The following is a 25,992-nucleotide window of genomic DNA, read 5'->3' on the forward strand; positions in this document are numbered from 1 at the left end:
ATGGACCATTACAAACACCTTCCACATAATCTGATGTCACCTCTCGCCCCCACACCCCCTTCCACCGCGGGATTTATTTTTAATAAACTCTTTCGGGGGGACTGCATTATGTTGGAGCAAATCCCTGCCATCACATCATTTTATCTATAAACACTTCAGTTTGAGTCTCTAAAAGACGAGGACTGTTTTTAAAAATATAACCACAAAGCTACGACGTCCCAGAAAAGAAATGAAAGATTACTGGATTTCATCCATGTCATCCAGCCCGGGTTTACATTTCCATGACCGTTTCACAAACATTTGAAAAAGAATCTGGTTTGTTCGAAACAGGATCCTGTTCACTGTGTCCCCATCACCTGGCAATCGGCTTGTTTGGCAAATAGTAGGTACTTCATAAATACTTGCTGACTGAACAGATATGGATAGGGAATGGTTTAAAACAAACAAACAAACAGCTCCCATGTTCAGAGTACTTCTTAAGCTGGACACCATGGATATTCTTGTTTCATCCTGACGGCCATGTTGAGAAGTAACACCTTTTATTGTCCCTTTTTGAGGAGGACACAACTGAGGCACAGAAAGGTGAAGTGACTTGCCCAAGGCCACACAGTGAGGCGGTGACTCCTGCAGGAACAGGTGAAGAGAGTGTGGGGAACTAGTTCACTGGCCAGGTGCTACACTTTACTTGACAACAGTCCTCAACCTGCAGGTGAGGAAACATACACACACACCAACAGGCTGTGCTGGGCCAGCCTCACCCACTCCCACCTGTTCCCCAGCATCGTGAGGACAGACTGGCATGTGGCACAGTTTCCAGGGCTGGGGGTTACTCCTCACTCTACCAACACCCACGTGGGCACCCTTGGCCTCATCGGTGCCCTACAGAGGAATTCCTGACCTGCTTTCCCTCCTCCCAGAGGACTCCAAGACTGTCTTCCCCTGGGGCCCAGAGGGAGGACCCAAGGCCTCTCACTGTCCTCATCAGGCCACACAACAAATATTTATGGACCATTATTAGATGCCAGCCATGGGGGCAGGTCATGGAGAACCAGTAGTGGCCAAGACCAAGTTTGAGTCCAGCGGGGAGACAGGCCTTAAACGAGACCATCAGATGCATTTATAACTGTCAATGGGAAAAGGTCACAAGGGAAGGATAGAGAGGCTCTGAGAGCACCTGGGTGGGGTGGTCAGGGAGGGCTTCCAGGAGGAAGTGAGGCCAAGGCTGAAGAATGTAAACTTCTGAAGCTAGTGGTTGAATCCTCTTCTTTATTTTGAACAATTCTAATTAAAATGAAGTACTATTAAAATAACACAAACAATAATGACAATGGCTAACAATTATTAGATTATGTTGTTTTGTTTTGCTTTTTTCACATATAGCATATCCTTTAATCTTTACAATAATCCAATGAGACCATTACAAACCCCTCTTTAGAGATGAGGGAACTGAGGCTCAGAAAGGTGAAATAATTTAGCAAAGTCACAGAATTCGGTAGGTGGTGAAGCTGGGATTTGAACTCGGGCCAGCCAGATCACAGAGTGCAGTCTGATTATGGCCTCTCCTTTCTGTTAAGAAGCCCTGCCACTCTGATGGACCCCGGCCTGGGGCCTCATGGCATCCTTCAAGGTCATCTCCCTTCTCTAGCCTTGGACCCTAGGTCTGACACATGGAGTTGGGAATATGACCAGCCTTCAGAGCCGCAGGCCCTGCATAAACAGCGCTCAGAGCCCAGCTGTGGGCCTGCAGTCAGGAGAACCTGAGTTCGACAATGGTTCTGAGGCTCAGAGGCTGTATGACCCGAGGCAAGCACTGCAACCTCTCTGAGCTGCTGCCTCAACCCCTGAAAAGTGGGGATGACAATGGGACCGACCTTGTGAGGCATTCCAGGCAGAAGGAACAGCAAGAGCAAGGAGGTGGGAGCCTGCGGTACATGTTTGGGAGACTAGATAGCAGTGTCCCTAGGACATAGAGCATGGGGCTGGGGAGGCCGAAGGTCAAGTTGGAGAAGTTTATATCAGGTAGTTTACTGGGTACTTACGAGGTATAAGGCCTAAAGACACCGAGGCCCAGGAGTAGGGATTTTGTCCATTTTGTTCACTGCTGTATCCCCATTGCCCAGAACATTGGCTGGCAACAGTAGGCCCCCAATGGTTGATTGATTGATGAATGAATGAATGAATGAATGAATGCAGAATGAATCAATAAGTGAATGAGTGACTGGGTGAATTAAAGAATGAGTGTATGAATCAATGAGTGGGTGATTAATATGCATTCTGACAGCAGTCTTAGTGGAATAGCTGGGAAGGAGCTGTATACAAAGAAACCATCGTTCCCTAGGGGGTAGGAAATCCAATAAAGGCTTTATACAGGAGCTGGTGCTCAGGTCAAGTCTTAATATCTGGGCGAAGCAGATAGGGAGGGAGAGCATTCCAGGCAGAGGGCGCTGCATGGGCAAAGGCCTGGCAGGTTGACAATATGCTGGAGTTTGGAATTACTGGGGCATAGAATAGAAGCGGGTGTAGAAAAAGAAGATGTGTGGTTAAGTCAGGAGTGGGCCCCAGGGGTCTGGGATAAAGCGTTTGAATGCTGCCCTTATGTAATGAGGAATCAGAGAAGGTTTTAGGTAGGAACACAGCAGGAGCAGATCTGACCACTTCTGGCTACAGGATGTCCCGCAGCCAAAAATCTTCACCCCCTGCCGTCCAGATCAGGACTGGATCCCAAACACAAACACCCCACCCCAAGGTACATACTATCTCATTTAATTCCCCCCACAGCCCTGCGAGGTATGCAATATTTCTGCCCTATTTTATGGATAAAGAAAGTGAGCTCACAGAGGTTTAGACTAGAGAATGGCCCAAGGTCACTCAGCTCCTGGGGAGTAAATCCAGGTCTTGGCCCCAGGCAGGCCGGCTTCAGCACCCCCATTCCTGTCACTATTCTGAACGGCATGGGCCCTGTGTTCTGCCATTAGTTGGGAACATAAACCACCACACTTGCAGGAGCTGGAAGAAGGACTGCCTTTGTCAAGCCGCTCTCAGCCTTACATCACAGGCTGCTTTGGAGCTGTGACACTCACTATTGTGTTCCCTGTAGGTCTATAGTTGAGGACAGAGCTGTCACCTCCAGCACTTCTCCATGGTCCCTGTTTAAGGGCCTGTTAGAGAAAATCCTTCGGTTGCCAGGCCCAGGAAAGCCACACTTCCCTCTTCATTTGTTTTCAACTTAGAAAGGTGAGAATCTTGAAACGCATTGTTTCCCTTTTTGCTCTAGCCACTAGGGATCTCAGACCCAAGGCCCAGCCGAGCTCTGGAGGCAGTACTGTGCTTTAGCATAGGTGCTGTTTTATTTCCCTTCCCTCTTACTAAATTTTTTTTTACCATAGTTTCCTCATTTTGAAAAAATCCAATTATTTTGTTAATATCTTTGATAGTTACTTCTGATCCATTCTGGCAAGAGCCAAGGTTACAAATAAATATATACATGTGAAAAATGAGTGAGTAACAAGGATATCATTCGATCAGGGTTTCTCAACCTTGGCACTGTTGATATTTGAAACTGGATCATTCCTTGTTGCTAGGGGCTGTCCTGTGCATTGCAGGGTGTTTAGCGGCATACCTGGCCTCTACCCACCAGATACAGTAACACCTACTTCCATCGTGGCAGTCAAAGATGCCTGTTGCCAAATGTCCCGGGGCGGCAAACTCATCCCCGGGTAAGAACCTCTGCTCAAGCCTGAGCTTCTTAAAGGCAGGATGAGAGTGGTTGAACAACAGCCAGGTGGAACCTGGCAGGGCTAGCTGATAAAAGATGAACAAATGCCCTCCCACTACCACATCACCCCTCCCCGGGCTTCCAGCCCCAGATCTCTTGCCATCTCAATCCTCACAGCAGCTCCATGAGGTGAGAATTAGATCTTCACTTCAGAGACAAAGGCACTGGGGTCCAGAGAGGCTAAGCGAGTGGCCCAAGATCACACAGCAAAGGCAGTAAGCAAAGGATGCAGAGCAGAGCGAACTCCCTGTCTCTTGCCCTGGCTGAGAGGACAGGGAGCAGTCACTGTGAGTAAAGGCTGGAAGCTGGAACCTGAGGAGTAAATTGGATTTGTCTGGGCAGGGGGTCCCAGGCAGGGAAGTCCCCGAGTGGGAAGGCCTATAGGTAGGTATTTGAATGATTTGCTTAAGACCAGGAGACTCCTGAGAGAAGCACAGACATGCACACGAACATTCGTAACAGTATTATTCACAATAATAATAAAAAGGTGGGAACAACTCAAATGTCCATCAACTGATGAACGGATAAACGAAATGTGGTCTCTTCATACAATGGAATATTATTCAGTCATAAGGGGAATGAGGTTTGATACATGACACATGCTACTACGTGGATGAGCCTCAATGCTAAGTGAAAGAAGCCAGACACAACGGTCACACCGCGCAGGGTTCCATTTATATGAAATACGCTGAACAGGCGAATCCCTAGAGACAGAAAGTAGGTAAGTGGTTGCTTAGGGCTGGGGGAGCAGGGCATTGGGAGGTGATAGCTAAAGGACACTGGTTTCTTTTCAAGGTGATAAAAATGTTCTAAAACTGACTGTGGTGATGTTTGCACAACTCTCCTATACTAAAACCCACTGATTGAACTGTACATTTTAAATGGGCGCATTGTATGGTATGACAGCACAATAAAGCTGTTTTTTTTTAAAAAAAAAAAAAAAAAAAGAAAAAAAGAAAGAAAAGAAGGGGAAGGGGTACTCCCAAGGAAGAGGATTCAGGCTGCTGTGCTGGCTGTGTGACCACAGGCAGGTCGCTTCACAGAACCTCAGTTTCCTCCTCTGTAAATGGGTGCATCACTGCTCCCCCGTCTGATAGGGTTGCAGAGAAAGTAAGGAGAGGAAGTGTGAAGCCTAGAGCCTGCCATACGAGTGCTTAGATTCTGAATGTGTCTCCTTCCTACCCACTTCTTCCTCACACTCCAGAACCCTCGAGAATGCCCGTTCCAGGAATGGGGCAATTCCTTGAAATCTGAAAAGACTGCAGGCTTTCCTGGTCTGAGGAAGAAACAAAATCCTTGACTGTGGTCCAAGCTCCATGTCCTAGCACATTGCCCTGCCGGCTTCTTTCCCCAGGCCCAGAGGTCCAGCTGGTCATGTACAGCTTAAGACATCAAATGACCCCAGTGACCTGCAAAGGGGTCTTTGCGGCCGCCACCACCACCTGGGGCCCTCAAATCTGTTGACCCCACTGTTCCTGGTGGCGTTGGGGACCCCAACAAGGCAATGAGAAGCTGGCACTGACCCTGCAAAATCATGCCGTCCGGGTAGGATGGGGTGGCGGGGAGACCCCACAAAGGAGTGAGTGTGCGAGGACCTCGGCGTACAATGGCCCCTCAGAAACCTGTCCCCAGGGAAAACAGAGGATCTCTATTGACATGGCCTAAGAAAGAAAAGCCTGTATGCTGTTAGGGCCTGCCCCCGCAGGCTCCAGGCCAAGAATGTGCAGGGCAGCAACTATTACGTTTCTAAAATTATGCCTAGTCGGGGCGGGGGGTGGGGGGAGGTTTGGCCAGGGCGAGGAGCAGGAGAGGATGTAGCGGCCGGGCGGGCAGGAAACCTTTAATCCTGCTCCTCGTGCCCCAGCCTGCACGCTGGGCAGTGGGAAGGGCGTGCCCCTCCAGCAGATGTCAGGTCCGCCCCAGGAATCAAAAGCCCTTTTGTGCACAGCCTGGGCACTCAACTGTTTTACACAGTGCTGTGGGGCCTTCCGAATTGCTCGAATTTTCCTTGGATCTAGGGAGTTGGGGGAATGGGATGGTGTCCGTGGGCGGCCCAGTTTGAGGAGTAAATGAGAGAAAGAAAAGTCCTGGTAGTCAAAATCCAGATGTGCAAGCGCACTGCACAACAGCAGAGGGTGCTCTTCTCAATTCCGGAGTGGCGCTGTCAGCCGACAACCATTCCAGGTGGCCTGTAACGTACCAGGAGGACCAACTGGCCACGTGGCCAGGGCCTCACTTGTGGTGGGAGCTGGGGGATGTGAATGAGTAGCCAGTTTGTATGTGGGGGACAGCAAGACCTCATCACAAGTGTCAATCCTGATTGAAATATTTAGACACCCCACTCCACAAATAACTACATCTACGAGGGAGGGGAAAGAAGGAAAAGTCAAGGGCGTAAGGGCCTCAAAATCTGTGGGCTGTCCTACCACACTGGTGTGGTTGCCAGAAAAAATAGAGACCGCCCCATTAAATTTGAATGTCAGATAAACAATGAATAATATTTAGCATAAGCATGTCCCAAATACTGCATGGGATATACTTACCCTAGAAATTATCTCTTGGTTATCTGGCATTCAAATTTAACTAGGCTTTCTCTGTTTTTATTTGCTAAATCTGTCAACCCTACCCCCAGAGCTCATGCCTATGAAAACTCTTTCCCACCCACCATTGGCTGGAAATAGCTATTACACCAGCAGCAAATTGGGAGCACGTCCCCCCAAGTCTTTTGGCTGCAGCGCAGTAGGCAGGATAGGAGGCATGAGAGCACTCCCCACCCCACACACATACGTCATCACAGTGGCCTCCTTCCTCCCCTGGGGGCTCTGAAACCACCACCTGGCCTGGCTGAAAGTGGGATCCCAGCAGGGCCACGTGGCCCGGGGGAGGGTGGAAGCAGAGTCATTGAGCCGCAGGATCGCAGGGCACTGCCCACGCCCCTGAAACTGGAGATTCTTGCGCAAGGCCTGCTCGCTTGGCCCAGATTTACGACCAGCTGGCCCATGTGAGGTCAGGCCTCTCCAGTAAGTTAGAGCAGGTGGTTTCCCGAGACAGTGACATGGTGACCCCTGGGAGCCTCGGTGGCCTTGGGCTCCAGTGTCCTCTCATTCCTCTGAGATGGGAGGGGGGGCGGTAGGATTAGTCTGGAAGGGTGGTGCTATGACCCCTCCCAGGCTGTCCTGGGCTTTCTGGGAGGCAGATAGAGAATGAGGAAGTACCTTAGGCAACTCCTAGGTGGTTTCCATGAGAACAGCTGGCTGACTTTTTGTGGGGCCACCTGCAGCCAGAGCAAACTGCACGTGGCCAGTGGGGCCTGTAGCCAACCCAGCTGGCAGGACACCCACATGCACAGGGAACCTGGACAGGAAGTTACCCAGGGGCCAGGCAGGCCAGGCCTAGATCCTGAGCCCCTGGGAGAGCCCTGCACCCCACTCCCCCACCTCAGCTCAGAACTGGCCACCGCCTCCCCAACTCCTGCTCCTCACATCCCTATCTTCTGTGCCCCTGGCAAGGGCAGGTGGCCAGGTGAGGGGCGACTGAAATGACATGCTTAAGGGATGAGCCAGCCCTTTAGGCACAATTCCACTCTGCTAGACCAGTGGCTATTGGGCTCCTGAACACTGTGGGTCCCTCCCCATCACGGGAACAGATTCCTGTTCCCTGGAGAGGCACGGGGGGACTTGGTCACTGCAAAAGCTGCCCCACGTGGGACATAACTGGAGGCCGGAGGTGCCCTCTTCTCACCAGAGGGCCAGCCAACTGAGTGAATGATCTACTTCTCATCCCTGTGTTATGGGGAGAGGGAAGGACACCCATATGGACAAAGAGACCAGAACTCCTGCACCACTTGGCGGAACATGCAACACAGCCAGACGTCGGGTCCCTGGTCTGCTTTCTCCTCATTATCTGGGTAATTCAGTAACAACAGGGTTTCAAGTATCAGACCCTGCTGTTCTGCCGCTTCAGACAGACCGGCCCCGTTATGAGCATAAGTGATTCACATTCTCCCCTCTGACTGCCAACTCTGGGAAGGCAGCACCCTGCTGATTCAGGCGAGGCTTCTGGGAAAGCCTCAGAGAGAGGGCAGTCAGGGAAGACTTTCAGGAAGAAGCAGCTCTGGTGGAAGCCAGAATTTGTTGTGGGAGGAGTGGTAAGGGCGTTGTCACAGAGGGGCAGTAAGGTGGGGCGCATGTGCAGACTCAGCAAGCAGGTAACCCTTAGGCAGTTCAGACTGGTGGCCTTGAGAAGAGGGCCGGGGGTGGAGGGGGTGGGCAGAGAAAAGGCTGAACAGAATGGGCATCCTGGAAACCAAGATCTGAACTCAGACAGCAGGCCTCACCCTGCCACATGCTGCATGATTACGGATAACTCCGGGCGGAGCCACTTTACTCACCGAACCTCAGTTTCCCCATCCCTAAGATGGGAGCAATGATAGAGATGAACATCGCTGCTCTGTGGGGTCCTTGCCAGGCCCTGCATTTGCACATTTACCCATTCACCTGCACATCTCATGTATTCCCACAGCACCACTAGTAAGCAGGTGACACTGTTATCCCATTGTACAGATGGGGCAGTAGAAGCCCATGCAGGTTCAGAAAGACAGCCCGGGGCTCAAGGTGAGCAAGCTTTGAGCCCAGGTCCAGCAATGCAAGGCCTAGGTTCTAACTGCTCCACAGATGGGTGTGGGGGGTGGTACCCCTTTGGGATGTGGGTGCAGTTGTCTTTCACTCTCCTTTTTCCTTCCTGGGGTGGCCATATCAAATTACCACACGTCAGGTGGCTCGAATGGCTTGAAACAACAGAAATGTATTTTCTCTCAATTCTGGAGACCGGAAGTTCGAAATCAAGGTACCTTCCAGAGGTTCTGAGCAAGAATCTGGCCCATGCCTTTCTCCCAGCTTCTTCCAGCTTCTGAGGTTCAGGACATGGTACCCCCAAATAAAGAACCTGGACATATTGAATACCTCCAGCTGAAGGAGTTTGAGTAAACGGCAGAAGCAGAAAGGTCATTCTGACCTTGGCTGCTTGCCCGTCTTCCCTCAAACAGGTGAATAAAACCTCCATGTGACAGGTACCTTCCCTGCACCAGGAGGAAATGAGACCTTCCCATCACCAGGATGGGGACCTGGGGCTGAGAACCCTGAACAACAAGCCTCGGTAAACTCAGCCTTATCTTCCTGGTTATTTCTTCACCACTTACTCCCCCGAGTCCCCTTGACTTGTCATTCTTCACAAATGTATTGCTTCTTTGTCTCAAAGGTACAAAAGCTCCCTGCTCTGATCACTCTTGGGGTCTTCATTCTCCTGTGACGGCTCCCATGAACATGTAAGTAGAATCACACAATATTTGTCCCTTTGTGTCTGGCTTGTTTTCCTTAGCAGAAGGCTCATCCATGTTGTAGCATGTATTAGAAATGCATCCTTTGTTAAGGCTTAATAATATTCCACTGTATGAGTAGACCACCTTTTGTTTATCCATTCAGATACGTTGATGGGCATTTGGTTATTGTATTTTCTTACTTTTTAAAATGTGCCTATAGAAAAGTTTAGGTTGCCTATGCGGCACGCGTTGTATTTCGGTTGGATCAGCTCTATCCTAGACAGACCGCAAGGAGTTCAGCGGCCCCTTGTGCCAGGGAAAACCTGGCTTCCAGGACTGCGTGGAGTGCTGCTAGATAGGCCAGCTGAGCCAGATGTTTGCCTCACGCAAAGCTGTTCCTCCAGCACCCAGCACAGCACCCAGCACAGCACCCAGCACAGCACCCAGCACAGCACCCAGCACAGAGTGGATGCTCCCGAAACATGGGCAATGGGAGAAGGAAGGACTCAAAGGAGGGAGGGAGAGAAGGAGGAAGGCCGACAGGAGGAAGGGAGGAAAAGAGGAAAGGAGGAAGGCTTACACTGTGACTCTGAGGAAATCAAGGCAGGAAAGTCCCTGGGGATGGGAATGCTGGGGAAGGAGGGAAGGGGGATTCTAGAAAGAGAAGTGACTCCCGGAGCCCATCTGCCCTTTGGTCTGAATGGCCTAGGTGGCAACTCAGTGGAGAAGTAAAGATGCAGGTGAATAAAAATATATATTTGCTCTTTGTCCCGGGTTCCTAGCACAGAGCCCTAAAACCTTTGGAATTTCCTGATGAGTGTGTTTTATTTTTTAGGTTTTTTGTTGTTGAAAATATTACATATATATGTCCTCTTTTTCTCCCATCAACCCCCCTCCAGCCCATCCCCACCTCCAGCCCCAGGCCCTCACCACCCCACTGCCTGCATCCATGGGTTATGCATATATGCATACAAGGTCTTTGGTTGATTACCTCCCACCCACCCACCCTCCCCTGCCTTCCCTCTGAGAACCCACACTCTGTTCCATGCTTCCATGTCTCTGGATCCCCTCTGTTCATCAATTTATATTGTTACTTAGATTCCACATATGAGTGCGATCATGTGATACGTGTCTCTCTCTGACAGACTTATTTCATTTAGCATGATCTCCAGGTCCCTCAATGCTGTCTCAAAGGGTAAGATATACTCCTTTTTTACTGCTGCATAGTATTCCATGGTATAAATGTACCACAGTTTTTATATCAGAGTGGTTTTTCTTAAATGTTTTTATTGATTTTAGAGAGAGAGGAAGGGAGAGGGAGAGACAGAAACATCAATGAGAGAGAAACATCGCTCAGCTGCCTCCTGCACACCCCCTACTGGGGATGGAGCCTGAAACCCAGGCATGTGCCCTGATGGGGAATTGAACCAGTGACCTCTTGGTGTATGGGACAACGCTCAAACACTGAGCCACACCACCTGGGCAAGAGTGTCTTTTGTATGGTGAGATGACTCAAGGGTGCTGGTCACCAGAAAAACTAACCAAGTGATTAGGTAGGAACTTTCAGCCCCGTCCCCTGACCTCCAGGGAAGGGAGAGGGGCCCAAGCTCAAGCACTAAGGGCCGATGATCTAATCAATTGTGCCTGTATAATGAAACTTCAATAAAAACCCCTACATGACGAAGTTTGGGGGACATCCAGGTTGGTGAATACATCTGTGTGCCAGAGGGTGGCCCACTCCAACTGCACCAGGGCAGACCCCTGTGCTCAGGGCGCTTCCAGACCTTGCCCTGTGTCGCTCTTCACCTGTATCTTTTATAATAAACTGTAATGGTAAGGATGGCACTTTCTCCAGTTCTAGCAAATTTTTGAACCTGTGCTTGGCCAGGCAGAAGTGCAGGTAGCCTGGGGACACCATTCATGGCTGGCGTCTGAGGTGGGCCTGCGCTAACTCCGGTTAGTGTCAGCTTTGGATAGTAGGACACCCAGAGGGTGTCGGAGAATCAGAGAGTGTGTCTGACAGGCTCCTGTGGGCTTCTGTTGTGTGGGATGGGCTAACAGCAAGATGATTTTCTTTCTGGTAATGAACTCGGGTGATGCCCTTGCTTCCTGGTGGGTGGAGTATTTCAGGGGGTGCACAGGCCTGTCTTGAGGATGGATGGGAAAATGTGGGCTAAGACGGAGACACTCCACAGTGGGCTCAAAGGAAGACACACCCTGTGGTATTATTGCTGAAAGCTGGCGTCCCAAGGGCCCTAAATGCCATGTGAACAACAGGGCACTTCCCTCTGTGGGTGAGAGGCTGCCAATTCAGTCCCCTTCAGGGGCCAGGCCAGCAACAGAAATAGGAGAAGTGAGCAGAGTGTGATTATAACCAGAGGACATTCTTAGCTAATATTTCACTTTCCTAATTTTGAAGATGATGTGGGTAAAGGATGTTTCTATTCTGTAAGAAAATCATCAGTACAAGAATGATGATGGGAAGAACTAATCCTCAGCCTCCCACCAGGGAGGCATACAATAGGGAGTGGTAGGGACTGTGGCAAACTGGAGAGCAAGGCCCCATAGGCACTGTCACGGTCCTGCGCACATGCTTTGGCAGCTGCCATTCGAGTACATGTCAACAGTGTGAGTGGTCACTCCCCATCTGTGACGTTCTACCTGAGGTTTTTCTCTTGGACAAACTGGCGGTGCCAGGGAATTCAAACCCCAGACGTAGCCCACCACCAATGACAGACAGGAGTTGGCGGAAAATACCCAGTTTCCTCGCCCCTCAGGCAGTGGACTCTGAGGCACATTCAATACAGTCTCCCACGTCCCCAATGGGACTGAGCGCCAGCTGCCCACAGCAGTAACCGCTCACTGATGCTCAGTAGTGTGTTGACCCCTTCCCTTCCCCGCCCCTGTGCTTCCTGGGACCCCTTCCCTAATAAACTGCTTGCATTCTGGTCTCAGAATCTGCTTCTGAGGCGACCAAAACTAAGATAAGGGACCAACTAACTGCTCCTTAGCTACAGCCAGTTTTTGCAGATGGAAAGGCAGGTCCAGTATTGCAAAGTCTGCCAATTTTTTCAAAGAAACCAGAATTCAGAGTTTCCTATGAAACCGTGTGAGTTTTCATGGCCAGCTCAAATTAAACAATACGGAACAAAATAATACAGAAACAAAACAAAACGTGTCTATGGGCCCACGCGGGTCCTTCACAGACCTGCCAGTTCAGAGCTGGAGGTGGAGGGGGGGGTAAGGGCACAGAAAGCTGCAGGCCGCAGAACATGGTAGGAGGGGTGCTTTCAACTCACCTAGTGGCCTGAGTGGGGACAGGCCGAGGAGGCCCGTGGCAGGCCAGGCTGCATGGAGTGTTTGTGGGATCCCAGCTGGAAGCATCTGGAGGGCCTGGCGTGGTCCCCCTGAGCCAGCAACAGCCCCAGAGTAAACAATCAGCCTGCGTGCTTTTCAAACATGCAGACCCTGAGCCGCCGGCCCTCCCCTGGCTCGCGGGGTGGGGAGAAATCCCAGGACCCCTCCACCGCCTGACATCCAAACTCAGGCCCAGGAAAAACAAACTCGAGGGGGCCAGAGCGCCGAGGAGGAGGCAGTCGTGAAAGCCGCTTCCAGACCCCACACTGCTGAACTTCTTTTTAATTCTGTGCAGATGGGGGAGGCTGTCTTTACAGGTTTCCATCTCCCTGCGCTGCCCCTTCTCTCCTCTGGCAGAGAAAACAAAAGGGTGTCTCCTGAGGTTCTTTTTGCACCATTTCACATGGTTATTTAAAGCCTCCCTTTTCAGCTGCCTCTTCAGAATTTAAATTAAGAATACAGGTGTTAAGAGCACAAGCGGGTGATGTAAAATGTTGGTTCTGTTTGTTGTCCTACAGCCACCCAAACCCATCCATGTCTGTTCTAAATTGTTTCATGAATTTATTTTATTTTATTTTTAAAATATATTTTATTGATTTTTTACAAAGAGGAAGGGAGAGGGATAGAGTTAGAAACATCAATGAGAGAGAAACATCGATTAGCTGCCTCCTGCACACCCCCCACTGGGGATGTGCCCGCAACCAAGGTACATGCCCTTGACCGGAATTGAACCTGGGACTCTTCAGTCCGCAGGCCGATGTTCTATCCACTGAGCCAAACTGGTCAGGGCTGTTTCATGAATTTAGTAGATTTTAAGTTGGAACTGTATTCTTTGGGGGATGGGAGGGAGAAGAGAAATTCCTGAGAGTTGGCCTTTAATGGGCCACTGATGGGCCACATAGTTCATATAGTGTTAGCGCTTTTAATTCTCCTCGCGACTCAAATAGCTGCATAGGACTGTATTCATAAGGTATCTCTTGGTTGCAAGGGACAGAAACCTACAGCAAAGGGACTTTATTGGCTTGCATCATTGGACAGTCCATGGTAAGGACTTCAGGCAGGATGAATCCAAGAGCCTGAATGGTATCATGAGGAATCTCCGTCTTCATCTCTTGACTGTGCTCTCCTCTTCGACTGTTTCATTCTCAGGCAGCCCCTTTTCTTATGCTTGTAAAGATGGCCCCCAGCAGGTCCAGGCTTCCAATCAGCCTAGCAACCCCAGTAGAAAAAGAACACTTCTTTCCTGAAAGTTTAGGGCAAAGTCCCCTGACTGAATCTCATTGGTGCAGCTTGGGTCATGTGCCCATCCTTGACCAATGACTATGGTTAGGGTGATAGGTTCCTGACCACATGTTCACCCCTGGAGTTTGAGAGAGTCAGCCTCACTAAAATACAGGTGGGGATGGGGAGTTACAGTATCAGAATTTGGGCTGGACACTGGGCATTCAAAAATAACCGGTGCCTACCACAGGGAGGCATATGAACAGAATGGATGAATCCCAGGGCACCTGCAGGGTTGCTGTGACCATTGCACAGGCTGTGAATTGCACGTTTTGAAGGAACTTCATTTACATGCACTATCATTGTACTGGTAAGTGTCTTATGACTGAAAAAAAAATTATTGAAAAACATGGGCACAGTATTTTGTAACTCTTACCATCAAGAATCTATGTCCTCACCCTGTAAATCTGGGCTGGCCTTGTGACTTGCTCTGACCGACAGAATGCAGTGAAAGTGACACTGTAAATTATAAGGCTGGGTCTTAGAGGCCAGGTTCCCACTCCCGCCCTCTTGAAATGCTGCCTGAGACCAGCATGCAAGGGAGGGAATAGCCTATGGGGGATGAGAGTCACCTGAGGGAGGGCCAAGGTGCCCAGCCGCCTGGCTCTGGACTGAAGGACCCCAGGAGGTGGCACAAACTCCTGGGGTGAACTATTTAAGGTAGATTTAACTCATGTAAACTGGGAAGCTTCCCCACATGGTTCCAGGTTAGAGTTAGCCAAAAGAGGAACATGAGCAGCACTTGAGGGTGAGAGCAAAACAGTGGGTGAAACTACATAAAGGTCAACATGGTCAATGCGGTGACTGTCTCCTGGGATGACCTTCTAAACAAACCACTCATCCCCAAATCCTGTCTCAGCCTCTGCTTCTGGGGGAACTGAGTCTAAGACAGGCTTCTCAGGGGACCCCAAGTGCCTCTGCGTTGTGTGCTGAAGGAGCCCAGTGACAGCTCCAAGCAGAAAGAGATAAACCTTTCCTTCTAATCTTTCATTCATTCATTCATCCATCCATTCATTCATTCATTCAACGAGCTCCTGCTATGTGCCAGCTCTGGGGATAAAAAGAGCCCAGAACTCAGAGTCAGCCACGTTGGAGCTAACCCCAGCCCGAGACAGGGGCAAGTCACCCAACCTCTGAGCTGCATTTAGTCCTCACAGTGGTCTTCTGAGGCAGGAATGTCATGGTTCCCATTTTTCAGATGATGGAAAAGAGGCACAGAGAGGTTGAGTGATTTCCCCACGGTCACATAACTAGGCAATGGCATGCCAGAGCCAGGAGTCGAACCCAGGAGTCAACCCCAGATCTCACATTCTTAGCCACTTCTGCAGGAGTTCTGGGCTAAGTGAGGGAAGTTCCAGAATGTAGAACTTGCTCCCATAAATGATATAATTAGCTCCATAAATACTTGTGAGAAAAATCTTGTTACTTTCCTTTTCTAAGTCTGATGAAATTGGGATCTGATGCCCCTTGCCAGGGGGGCAAGACTTTGAAACTCAGAAGTCTCCCCAGAGACCCTCACTAAGCCTCTCTGAGGCAGCCAGGTTCCATTCCCCAAGCACCCCTCATGCAGACAGCATCTCTTACCTTTGCAGCCAAAGCTTTCTTTCTTCCTAGCCCTATCCCAGGCTCTTGGGGCTGAGTCATGCACATGACCAGGCTGATCACAGCTATTGCTTCAGTCATGGTCATGTGACCCAGGCTAAACCCCTGAGACTCAACCCCAAGACTCTTGCTGGAGTTATTGAGTAAGAGGAACTCTCCACTAGGCTGGTGAGATGAAACCCTGGGGCTGCAAGGTACCATCTTTGCCAGCAGGTGGAGAGAGCCCACCTGAGAATGAAGCCAACATAGGAAAGCAAAGTCAAAAGATGGAGACAGATCCCCCACAACACTGCCTCAGCCCTGGATCCAGCTGTTCCTGAAGCTGTCACACTCCTGACTGTCCAGTGACTTGAAACAATACGTTCTGCTTTGGCATAGCTAATGTCAGGGGCATTCTATTATTTGTAGCTGGCTGCATCCTAACATACTAACTAGGCTTTAATTGGCCCAAGGCAAACACAGCGCCTCGGAACATAAAGACACAGTTGCTCTTTGAAGGACATGGAGGGAGGGAAAAATACTCCTCATTCTTTTGTAATGAATCAATAGCCAAAATAAGACCTAGTTCATTTCTCAAGCAGGTCATTCTGCCTTACAACTATTACTCAACATGTCCCGAGAGCCTGCTACACTCAGAGCCTCCCCAGATTTTTCCATGGTCATGTGACAAGAATGTCTGTGTCATTACTCTTTTCTCCTTCAGCTCAAAGTCCTGGTAGTTGGGTTTTCTCCAGCTCCAATCAAACACCTTATAGAAAGTCCAGCCAAATCAACACCCAGCAAATGCTTGCAGGGTACAAGGAGGCCTCCAGAAATCCCACCTCTACAGGATGGGATCAAAGCAGCTGGTCTTGCCCCTTCTTGCTGACTGGTGGGCTAGCAAGGGTCCTCAGAAGCAAGGGGGAGGGGTCTGCAGGGGCCAGATGAGGAATGGCTTCGAAGGCTCAGCCAAGAAAGTGAGACTTTCTGGAAGGACTGAGGCTATAGGGGGAAGAGTCTCCGCTGGGGAAATCAGACATGACTTCACCTTAGCTTCGCTCCCTAGAAACAGAGCCTGAGATGGGGCTCTGGGTGCATGTGGCTTGTTGAGGAGAATGCTCCCTGGAGAAGGGGTGGCTAAGGCAGTGGGGGAGAGAGCTGTGAGCTGCTGGCCAACACTCACAGCAGCTGGCACACATAAGCCTGGTAAAGAGGGTCTGGCAGCCTGTCCTCCTTCCTTGGGACCACATACCTGCTTTCCGGGAAGAGACTCCTCGACTGGTTGCAGGTGGGATGGGGGCAGTCCATGAGTGATGGTGTAGCTCAGTGGTTGAGCGCCCAGGGCTTTGGGGGCAGACAGAGCTGGGCTCGAATCCTGCCTCTGGGATGCTCAGGCTCCTGCCTGGAGCTGCAGTGGTACACAGCTCGCAGGACATGGTGCTGGTGAAACATGATCATGGGTTAGATGCTCCTTCACCCAGAGCCCAATGTGTGTGGGGGGGTTCCCCCAAAATCTCAGTTTTGCACATATCTCCAGTGTCCTAGGCCTGGGGGCCGTGGGGGTCAGCGTGGGGGTCTTCCTGTACCCTTCCCAGCACCCACAGACACTGTGTGCCAGGTGTCACCAGACCCCCTGGTCCTTGGGGTGTCCAAACTCTCTGTGTTGGGAAGTCCTGGTTCCCCACTTTCCTTCCCATTCTCAGTCCATTTGGTGGAAAAGTACCTCAACTGGCATGAGAATCAGGTCTGGAGCACAAAGCGTGAGTCCAAACGGAGAGTGACTCAGTAAGAAATGCAGGAAGCTTGGCCTTGAACTGGAATTGCTCAAATGCTTCAATGACCCCGAAGGCCCTGAGGACAAGTGCCAGCCCCACGGACTCTGCTGGGGGGGACCTCTTAGGACTCACTATTCCCATAAGCCACTTCCTGTGTCCTGGCTGCTCAAACTATGGGTGTGTCCCACATGCTCCTGCCCCTGGGCCTTTGCATATGCAGCTCTCTCTTTCCAGAAGGCCTTCCCCTACCTTGTTGGGGCCTACTTGTCCTTCTGCTCTGACCTCAAGCCTTCCTGATTCCAGGAAGCCTTCCCTGACCCAGGCCCCTTTGGATGGGGTCCTCCTCCATTCCGTGCCCACCTCCTCCCCCTGCCATCACTCTCCTTCCTCACTTGCCTTCGAAACAAGACTGAGTGCATCTGGGTTTGAATGATTTGATATGGACAGTGGATTTGATATTTCCAGATGCTCAGGAAATGGGTGTGGCATGAATGAATGGAAGCTGGTGAGTGGGGTGGATGGCCCCTTCTGCCAGTGACTAATCAGATGCCACCACTAATTATATCCACTTACATTGCACCAAACAACAAGCTAAGCCAGTATTGCCAGCTAATTTTGACCATGGTTTTAGATGGCAAGATATATTTATTTATAATGTACACCTTACCCATCAAATTAAAATCCACCATTTGCCTCCAATGCATGGACTACAGGTCCCACCCCATGAGTGGCAACAGCCATGACAATAGCCATCACTGCTGCTGTCGATGTGCCTGGCTCAGCTAAGCACTGTCCAAGTGTTGTTTAAATTACTGTCTCTGGCATGGGTAGACCTGGAGACTATTATGCTAAGCAAAATAAGCCAGTTAGAGAAAGACAAATATCACATGATCTCACTTATATGTGGAATCTAATGAACAAAATAAATTGATGAACAAAATAGGCCTAGAGACATGGATGCATGGAACAGACTGATAGATCTCAGGGAAGAGGGGCGGGCAGGAAGAAATTAACCAAAGAACATATATGCATAACCGATAGTGTGGGGAAGGCCTGGGGTGGGGTGGGGGTTAGGTGGAGGGGGGCAAAAAGGGAGAACATGGGGATATCTGTAATACTGACAACAACGAAAAAAAGAAAGGAAGAAAGAAAGAGAGAGGAAGGAAGGAAGGAAGGAAGGAAGGAAGGAAGGAAGGAAGGAAGGAAGGAAGGAAGGAAGGATTGTCTGTTTCACATTTATGGAAACTGAGGCTTAACAGGGTTAAAGTCACCCGCCCAGGGCAGGTGGTGGAATAGCGGTTTGAGCCCAGGCCTGCAGAAAATGAATAACCAGACTCTAGCAGGCACTGCAGGGGAGGGGCTGTAGGTGCTGTGTCAGTTTCTTGGGGCGGCTGTAACAAATTACCAAAACTGGTGGCGTGGTGAAGGCCTGGGGTGGGATGGAGGCTGGGTAGAGAGGGGCAAAGGGGAGAAAATGGGTGATATCTGTAATACTGTCAACAACAACAATAAAACCCAGAAACGTATTCTCTCACAGTTCTGGAGGCTAGAAGTTTGAAATCAATGCATCAGCAGGGCCAGGCTCCCTCTGGAGGCCTTAGGGGTGAATTCTTCTTGCCTCTTCCAGCTTCCAGTGGCTCTAAGCATTCCTGGTCTGGTGGCTTCATAACCCAATCTCTGCCTCCAGCTTTTTCCTCTGCATCTCCTGTCTCAGCTCTCCCCTCCTTTCTCTTATAAGGAAACCAGTCATTGAGGTTAGGGCCCTCCCTAAATCCAGGAGTATCTCATCTCTCGATCCTTAACTGAGGACCTCTGCAGAGACCCTATTTCCAAGTAAGATCACATTCGTGGGGGCTGGGGGGCAGGACACGGACATCACTTTTTAGGGGGCTACTATTCCAGCACTGCAGGGGTGGTGAGAGAGCAGGATTAAGCTCCACAGGGGCTGAGCAGGGACAGGAGAAGGTGGGGGCGCAGAGATGAGCGGGGACAGGGAGCCACCAGGCTTCATTCCCTGCTCCAAACCGTGCACAGAGGAAGCAGTGCAGGAAGGCTCTGAGCTCCCACCAGTCCCAGCTCAGGACGCACAGCTGTGTCTGACTCCCCAGAGCCCCTCGATGCCCCACCCGCACCTCTGGCCCTCTGGCTGGTGTCTTGGTGCCTGGGGTCCCTTGGTCAGGCCCATCCTAGGGGAGGCCCCGCAGAGCCAGACCAGGCTACTGGCCAGACTCCAGGCCCAAGGGAGATGCCACCCAGGCTCTATTTTCGGTTCTGCAAATGTCACCTGCCCTGCTCCCTCCAAGGACCAAGAGTCCAGCCCCCACTTGCACACAACTCCACTGTGCCCTCAGCCCCCCGCTGGCTGGAGTTTTTTAGGCGCCTTCCAGGCCCTTGAAAGGCCGAGTGCCTAGAATTCCATGTGAGTTCCTATAGTGCCTCCCCCTCCCCGCTCCCACCCCCAGTCTTTGGCCCCCAGTAAAGGAAACAAAGGCTGGGTCTGGGCCTGGGAGGGGGGCAGGGGAGCAGCTAGTGCTTCCATTGCCTGAGAGAGAAAAGGATAGCCCAGGTCTGGAGATTCCAGGGCAGGGCCTGGTGAGGGAGGCCTCTTGGACCCCATCACACCTGCAAACACATATGTGTATTCCCCAACACACACGTGCACACAGGGGCCACAGACACACCCACATAAGGCCTGACCACACACGCAGGTGTGCGGCACCTTTCCCCCACTTGTACATCACGCTAGGGAGGAACATAGGTGGACACGGGCAACCCAGGACTGAATGAGGGGGAGCTGGGGGAGCCTGAGGGCTGAGGAGAGCAAGCCAGCCTGGGTTCAGTTCCGCCTCTACACCCTCGGGCCAGTCACTCAACCGCTCTGTGCCTCAGTTTCCTCATGTGAAAATCAAGATATGTTAGTACCCATTTCAAAAGGTTGTTGAGAGGGTTAACTGAGCTAATGCATGCAAGCACTCGGCAGCCTGGTACACAGCAAGTGCAGTATAAGTGTTTGCTACGATTGTTAGCATAAGCACACAGATATGTATGAGGCCACCTACCTACACACAGAAACGTATAGAAAGACATAAGTATGTCCTAATGAAAGCTCATAAGCAAATGCAGATACATGTTTGTGCACACAGAGGCACTCGTACACATGGGTCCACACAGACACACATTCAGAATATTTAAGAGATGCACATATGCCACATGCAGGCATGTATGCACAGTGATGTTCACATGTGCCCACATGCCTTTACGCAGACACCAGCCAGCACAGGGAACCCTCCAGCCAGCCCTTGCGGCCGACTCACTCCCCTCTCAGTGCTCCCTCCCCCTCTCCTCCCCCACTGCCCAGCTGTGTACAGGACACATCTGGGAGTGGCCATGGGGACCAGAGTCTTCCCTGTCCTTCAAGAAGCATCTGTGACATTTCTCAGGTTACAACACACCATCACACATAGGCTGGTTTCTGTCTGTCTGACCACAGATACCCGCCCCAAGGCACCCACTGCTCCCTGCTCTGCCTGGGGTCTGGCACCAGGAGTGGGAACCTCAGCGGGCACTGCTTGGGGCCTCTCTGCCATGCTGGGTTTCAAAGGGGGAAATGAACAAAAACCCAATTGCAACAGGTCCTCCCACCTCCGGAGGGATCAGGACTCCCAGAAGGACCCCTTTTGTCATCAGCACCCCACCCGACCTGTGGATTGAAACTTCCTGTCTGTCGAACAACAAAGGGCATTTCTGACCCAGGACTCTAGCATTTTAGCTCCCCCGAGGTCTGCATGGGGCCTCCCCGCCGGCACCACACTGGGGTAAGAGTAGTGCTGGGTGTACAGAGACCCTGGGCATTTATGGAGAGGCAGGAGGGCAGGGAGGAACAAAGCTGCTGGGGGACTGTTCCTCCCTGAGCCTCCGTCTGCTCACCTATGAAGAGAGTAAGAGGAGCAGCATCTCTGTGGGCGATGGGCACTGTTTGGGGCTGCCCAAGGGCTGCCCCTTCCCACTCTTGGAGAAATTTCCACCTTAGGAGTCTCAGTGGGAGAAAACCCTGCTCCTTGCAGGGAAAACTGAAGATGGCAGCCTTGCATTTCGCCAGCCCCTGGCAGCTAGGATGCGGGCATGTGTCCCCCCTGAGGAATCACATTCATGGGCCCCAGACAGAGTGGGCACTAGTGGCACAAAGAAGTAGGAATGGGGGCTCCACTGCAGGGGGCCGGGACACCCATCTGAAGGGCTCCAGGCATGAATTTGCTGCCCACTTTCCAGACCATAGTCAACCCGGGGCTGAGTCCTCTGGTGTTCTTCCCGGAGATTTCTTTTCTGCGGACATCACCGGGTCTGTTTCTGCTGCTGGCAGCTAGGACCAGGGCTCATCAGCCCCCGGCATGTCGGCTGTGAGGAGCGAGTGCAACCCAGAGCTCCTAAGTCCCTCGGGATTTCCTGGATGACAGGAGTGTCTTCTGTTCTAATGAGGTGACTGGGTGGGCTCCTGGGAGGGGACTGGTCACCAGAAAGACCAAGTTGTGATTAGAAGCTTGAAACTTTCAGGTTCCCCTCCCGCCCCGCCATCCTCAGGGAGGGAGAGGGGCTGGAAACTGAGTTAATAATCAATAGAGCCTACATGAGGATGCCTCCATAACAATCCCTAAACTATGGAGTTCAGAGAGCTCTGGGGTCTAACACACCCACGTGCTAGGTGGTGGTGCACCCCAACTCCACAGGAAGAAAGCTCCTGGGCTCAGGACCCTTCCAGACCTCCCCCTTTGTGTCTCTCTTCATTTGTCTGTATATCTGATCCTTTATCACATCCTTTGTAATAAGCTGGCAAACATAAGTGAGTGTTTCTGAGTTTTGTGAGCTGCTCTAGCACATCATTGAATGTGCGGTGGGGTTGTGAGAACTTCTGACACTGTAGGAAAGTCAGATGGAATTGGGGGTACCATGGGACCTCATCCTTATGGGTGTCTAAAGTGAGCTCGGTCTTGTAGGTCTGAACCCTTAACCTGTGGGGTCTGACACTAACTCCAGGTAGTTAGGTCAGAACTGAATTAATTTACAGGACATCCCATTGGTGTCCAGAGAGTTATAGAATTGGTTGGCCTGGGTGGGGGGGTGGGGAGGGATGCACACATTTGGGGTCAGAAGTGTTGTGAGTAGAGAAACAATTTTCTTTAATCCCCAGAGGATGGTTGTGAGGATCCAATGAGATAACACACATAACAAATGGCCAGGAAGTATTTCCCATTGGTAACATTTGCCTTAACTTGTTAACAGCATAATTTATTTGGAATTTATCAAATAAGAACTGAGTAAGGGTCCTCAAATACAAAGGATCGTGGATTTAGATAGGGAAAAAATACATCTTTGTTTTCACTAGTCTGCAACTAAAATTTAGTATAGAACTTCAATTCCTAATGTAGCAACACACTCTCAGTAGTGTTAGCAGGACTTGTGACTTTGTCACCCTCATGAATCACAGGTATTTTTTAATCCTCACCTGAGGATATGTTTTTATTGATTTTAGAGAGAGAGAGAAAAGTATTGATGTGAGAGAGAAATATCGATCGCCTCCTATACGCTCCCCAACTGGGGGATTGAACCTGCAACCTGGGAATGTGCCCTGACCGGGAATCAAACCCACAACCCTTCAGTGCATAGGATGATGCTCCAACCAACTGAGCCACACCAGCCAGGCAGGAATCACAGGTATTTTTATATTCTATGACTGTTGCAAATACATATAGCTAGTTTTCTTTGTAACCTGTGTATAATTTTCTGCATTGAAAAATATTATTCCAAATATTCAATTCTGGTTATTACAATGCATGCCAAAGTGTTAAAAGGGATTGGTACTGATGTTATCAATTTACTTTGAAGTACATTTAAAAAGAATAAGATGCCTAGATAGAGTTATGGATGGCTGGAAGGAGAGATGGATGATGGATGGATGAATGGATGGGTGACAAAGGGGTAAAAAGTGACAAAGCAAAATAAAATGTTATCTGGGTGCTGGGAACATGAGTGTTCACTGTACAATTCTTTCAACTTTTCTGTATGGTTGGACATTTTCACAATAAAATGTTGGGGGAAATGATTTCTAAAAGAGAGAAAAGGATAAAACTGAGAAGTGAGGCAACATTCAAAGTACGGGCAAAGAGAGAAGATTCATGAAGTGTGAAAATTCTGAGAAGTTTACCAAAATGCATGCATTTCTCGTGCTTTTGGAATTATTCTTGTCCTTTCCGTGGCAGGCCAAATGTGGCTGTGCCAGAAAAGGCAGAATTGCTTTCCTTCAATTATCTTTGGGGGTACATACTTTTTTCCTTCTTCCTGTGGTCAGTAATCCGGGAGATACACTGCCAAACTCGTGCTCAAGATATTCAGAAAGAGCCCTGGCCTGTGTGGCTCAGGTGGTTCAGCATCGTCCCATGCACCAAGAGATCGCCAGTTCGATTCTTTGACTCCTCATCAGGGGGTGTGCAGGAGGCAGCCATCTCATTGATGTTTCTCCCTCTCCCTAAAATCAATAAAAAACATACTTTTTAAAAAAGATATTTAGAAAGTAAGCAAATTTTTATATGATGTTTTTTAAATATCCAGTGCTAAATCAACAAAAATAAAATCCCAGTTCATCTTCAAAAATAAAACAAAACATTATTTTGGAAGGAGTCCCTGGGCTTTGCCAGAGGGGTCCCCAAGAATCGAGGTGTCCCAACTGGTCCCCAGTCCACCTGCCCTTTGAGAATCACGGGGATTCTGGTTGGGGTTTCCTTCCCTGTTTTTAGAGGACTGCCATAAAAAGACAGTCATCATGAAAACAGGAGGCACCATGTGACAGTCGCCTGACCCTCTGTGGGCAGTGGCCCTGGCCCTGACTGGGCAGGCACGTGCTTTGGTCCCTCTGGTCCTTGCTTCAGAGCAAGGAGACCTTGGGAGGAATCTGGCCAAGTGACAGTCCTCCCCTCTCCTGCCAGAGCCTGGCATGGAGCTAAATCAGCCCTGAGCCTGAGATTTACCCCCAGGGGCAGTAGGGATACCTGAGCTCTGGGAGGTGGGGCCAGGCTGTTGCCAGCAACTTATTGGAAGGCATTTCCCAGATGAGGGCCCTTTTGCTGCCCACCTCCCCAGGCCTGAGCCTTTTTCTTCCTTACTAACACATTTCAAGCTTGTTCCAGGTGCGGACACAAGACAAACATTATCTCATTTCGTACCTACAAACCCTGAAAGAAGAGCTATCATTACTTTCCCTACTCCATCAGCAAGGAAGCAAAAGCAGACATGTGAAGTGACTGGCCAGAACCCAAATGGACCCTGATGTATCCCAATAAACCCAGGCCTGCCTGAGAGACACTATGCCACTAGCCAGATCCTTTGCCTGGAAGAGCTGCTCCTCCACCATGTACTTCACAGCCTGAGGCCATTCCCACCCACAAATCACCCGACCAGATACCTAGGGGTCTCCCTCAGCCACCCCTAAGCCTGACAATGCTTCCTCCACAGGCATAAGTGTCTCCAGCCTCAGTCCCTTTCCCTTTAACTCCTCCCCTCTTTACCAACTGAGTGACCTGGGGCAAGTCACTTCTCTGTGCCTCAGTTTTCCCATCTGTAAAATGGGGGTAATGATAGGCCTATTTCCTAGAGTCATCATAAGATCAAAGCGAGTTTTTAAATTAAAATACACACACATATTAATATATCAGGGTTTACCGTGGGCCTGGCACAGAGTACGTGTTCAATGTTATCTCACTGCCATAATTATCATCTGCTTCCAGAGCCAGCAGAGTGGATGGGACACCCGAAGCCCCACAGCAAACGTCAAGCGGGCCTGAGATGGTTTCACAGGCGATCCTGTCATGTCCCTCCCAGCCAAAGGTCCTGTGATGGCTTCCAGATGAGCCAAGAATGAGGCACAAACGCCTCAGGCTGTCTTAGGAGCCAGACGGTGCTAATGTCCCCCACCCCCTCCTCCTGCCCACTGTGCTCCCTCATCCTCCAGTGAACTCCCGAAGCCATAACCCTGTCCTGCCTCAGGCCCTTTGCACTGCTGCTTCCCTGCCCAGAATGTTCTTCCTCCAATACCCGGCACAGCTGCTCCTCCCATGCTTCAGTCTCAGCCCACACGTAAGTTCTCACCCGGGGTCCCTACCTCCCCGCCCCAGGGCCAGCGTGTGGCTCCGCTCCATCCTGGCACAGACCACATTCTGTCCATTTAGATTTGCTTGTTTTGACTGTCCCCTCACTAAAGTGTCTGCTCTCTGAGGGCCGGGACCTCATGGGGTGCTCCTGGCTGGATCCCCAGGACTTAACACAGCACTCGGCGCCTGGAAGTTGCTCCACAGATGTTTGTGGAATGACCAAATGCATGAATCAGTGAATGAACAAATGAGCAAACGGGGGTCTCATTCTTTTTTTTTTTTTTTTTTTTAAATATATTTTATTAATTTTTTACAGAGAGGAAGGGAGAGGATAGAGAGTTAGAAACATCGATGAGAGAGAAACATCGACCAGCTGCCTCCTGTACGCCTCCCACTGGGGATGTGCCCGCAACCAAGGTACATGCCCTTGACCGGAATCGAACCCGGGACCCTTCAGTACGCAGGCCGACGCTCTATCCACTGAGCCAAACCGGTCAGGGCAGGGGGTCTCATTCTGATGTTCGTTTTGTGTCTGGGAAACCGAAGCTGAGATGAGGTGACTTCGCAGGTCACATACATCAAGTGGGTGGAGCCACCTACTATACACATCTGAGGTTATTATGATGAAATATTTTGTAAGTACAGAGGGACACACGCAATGCAGACAGAGCTCTAGAAGGCTCCCTCTTTGACTTGCCACCAACCCTGGTGGCGCAGGCAACGAAGGCTCCCCCAACCACAGCCCTTCGTCATAGCCACAGCTACCCT

At 50.5% G+C, this 25,992-nt stretch overlaps 1 protein-coding gene across 2 annotated transcripts in view; it reads right to left on the reverse strand.

The window, feature by feature from the left end:
* Positions 1–25,992, reverse strand: part of LITAF (lipopolysaccharide induced TNF factor) — a 101,642-nt gene that overhangs the window by 45,832 nt on the left and 29,818 nt on the right. Inside the window, exon 1 of one of the 2 annotated variants that reach the window (XM_080679187.1) lies at positions 15,315–15,347. The exons of the other annotated variant lie outside the window; for it this stretch is intronic. The gene's annotated coding sequence lies outside the window, so the exon portion shown is untranslated. Of the gene's footprint in view, positions 1–15,314; positions 15,348–25,992 lie in introns of those variants that run through there. 2 annotated transcript variants of the gene reach the window in all.

This window comes from Plecotus auritus, assembly GCF_963455305.1.
Source record: "Plecotus auritus genome assembly, chromosome: 7".
In the NCBI taxonomy this organism is placed as follows: Eukaryota; Metazoa; Chordata; class Mammalia; order Chiroptera; family Vespertilionidae; genus Plecotus; species Plecotus auritus.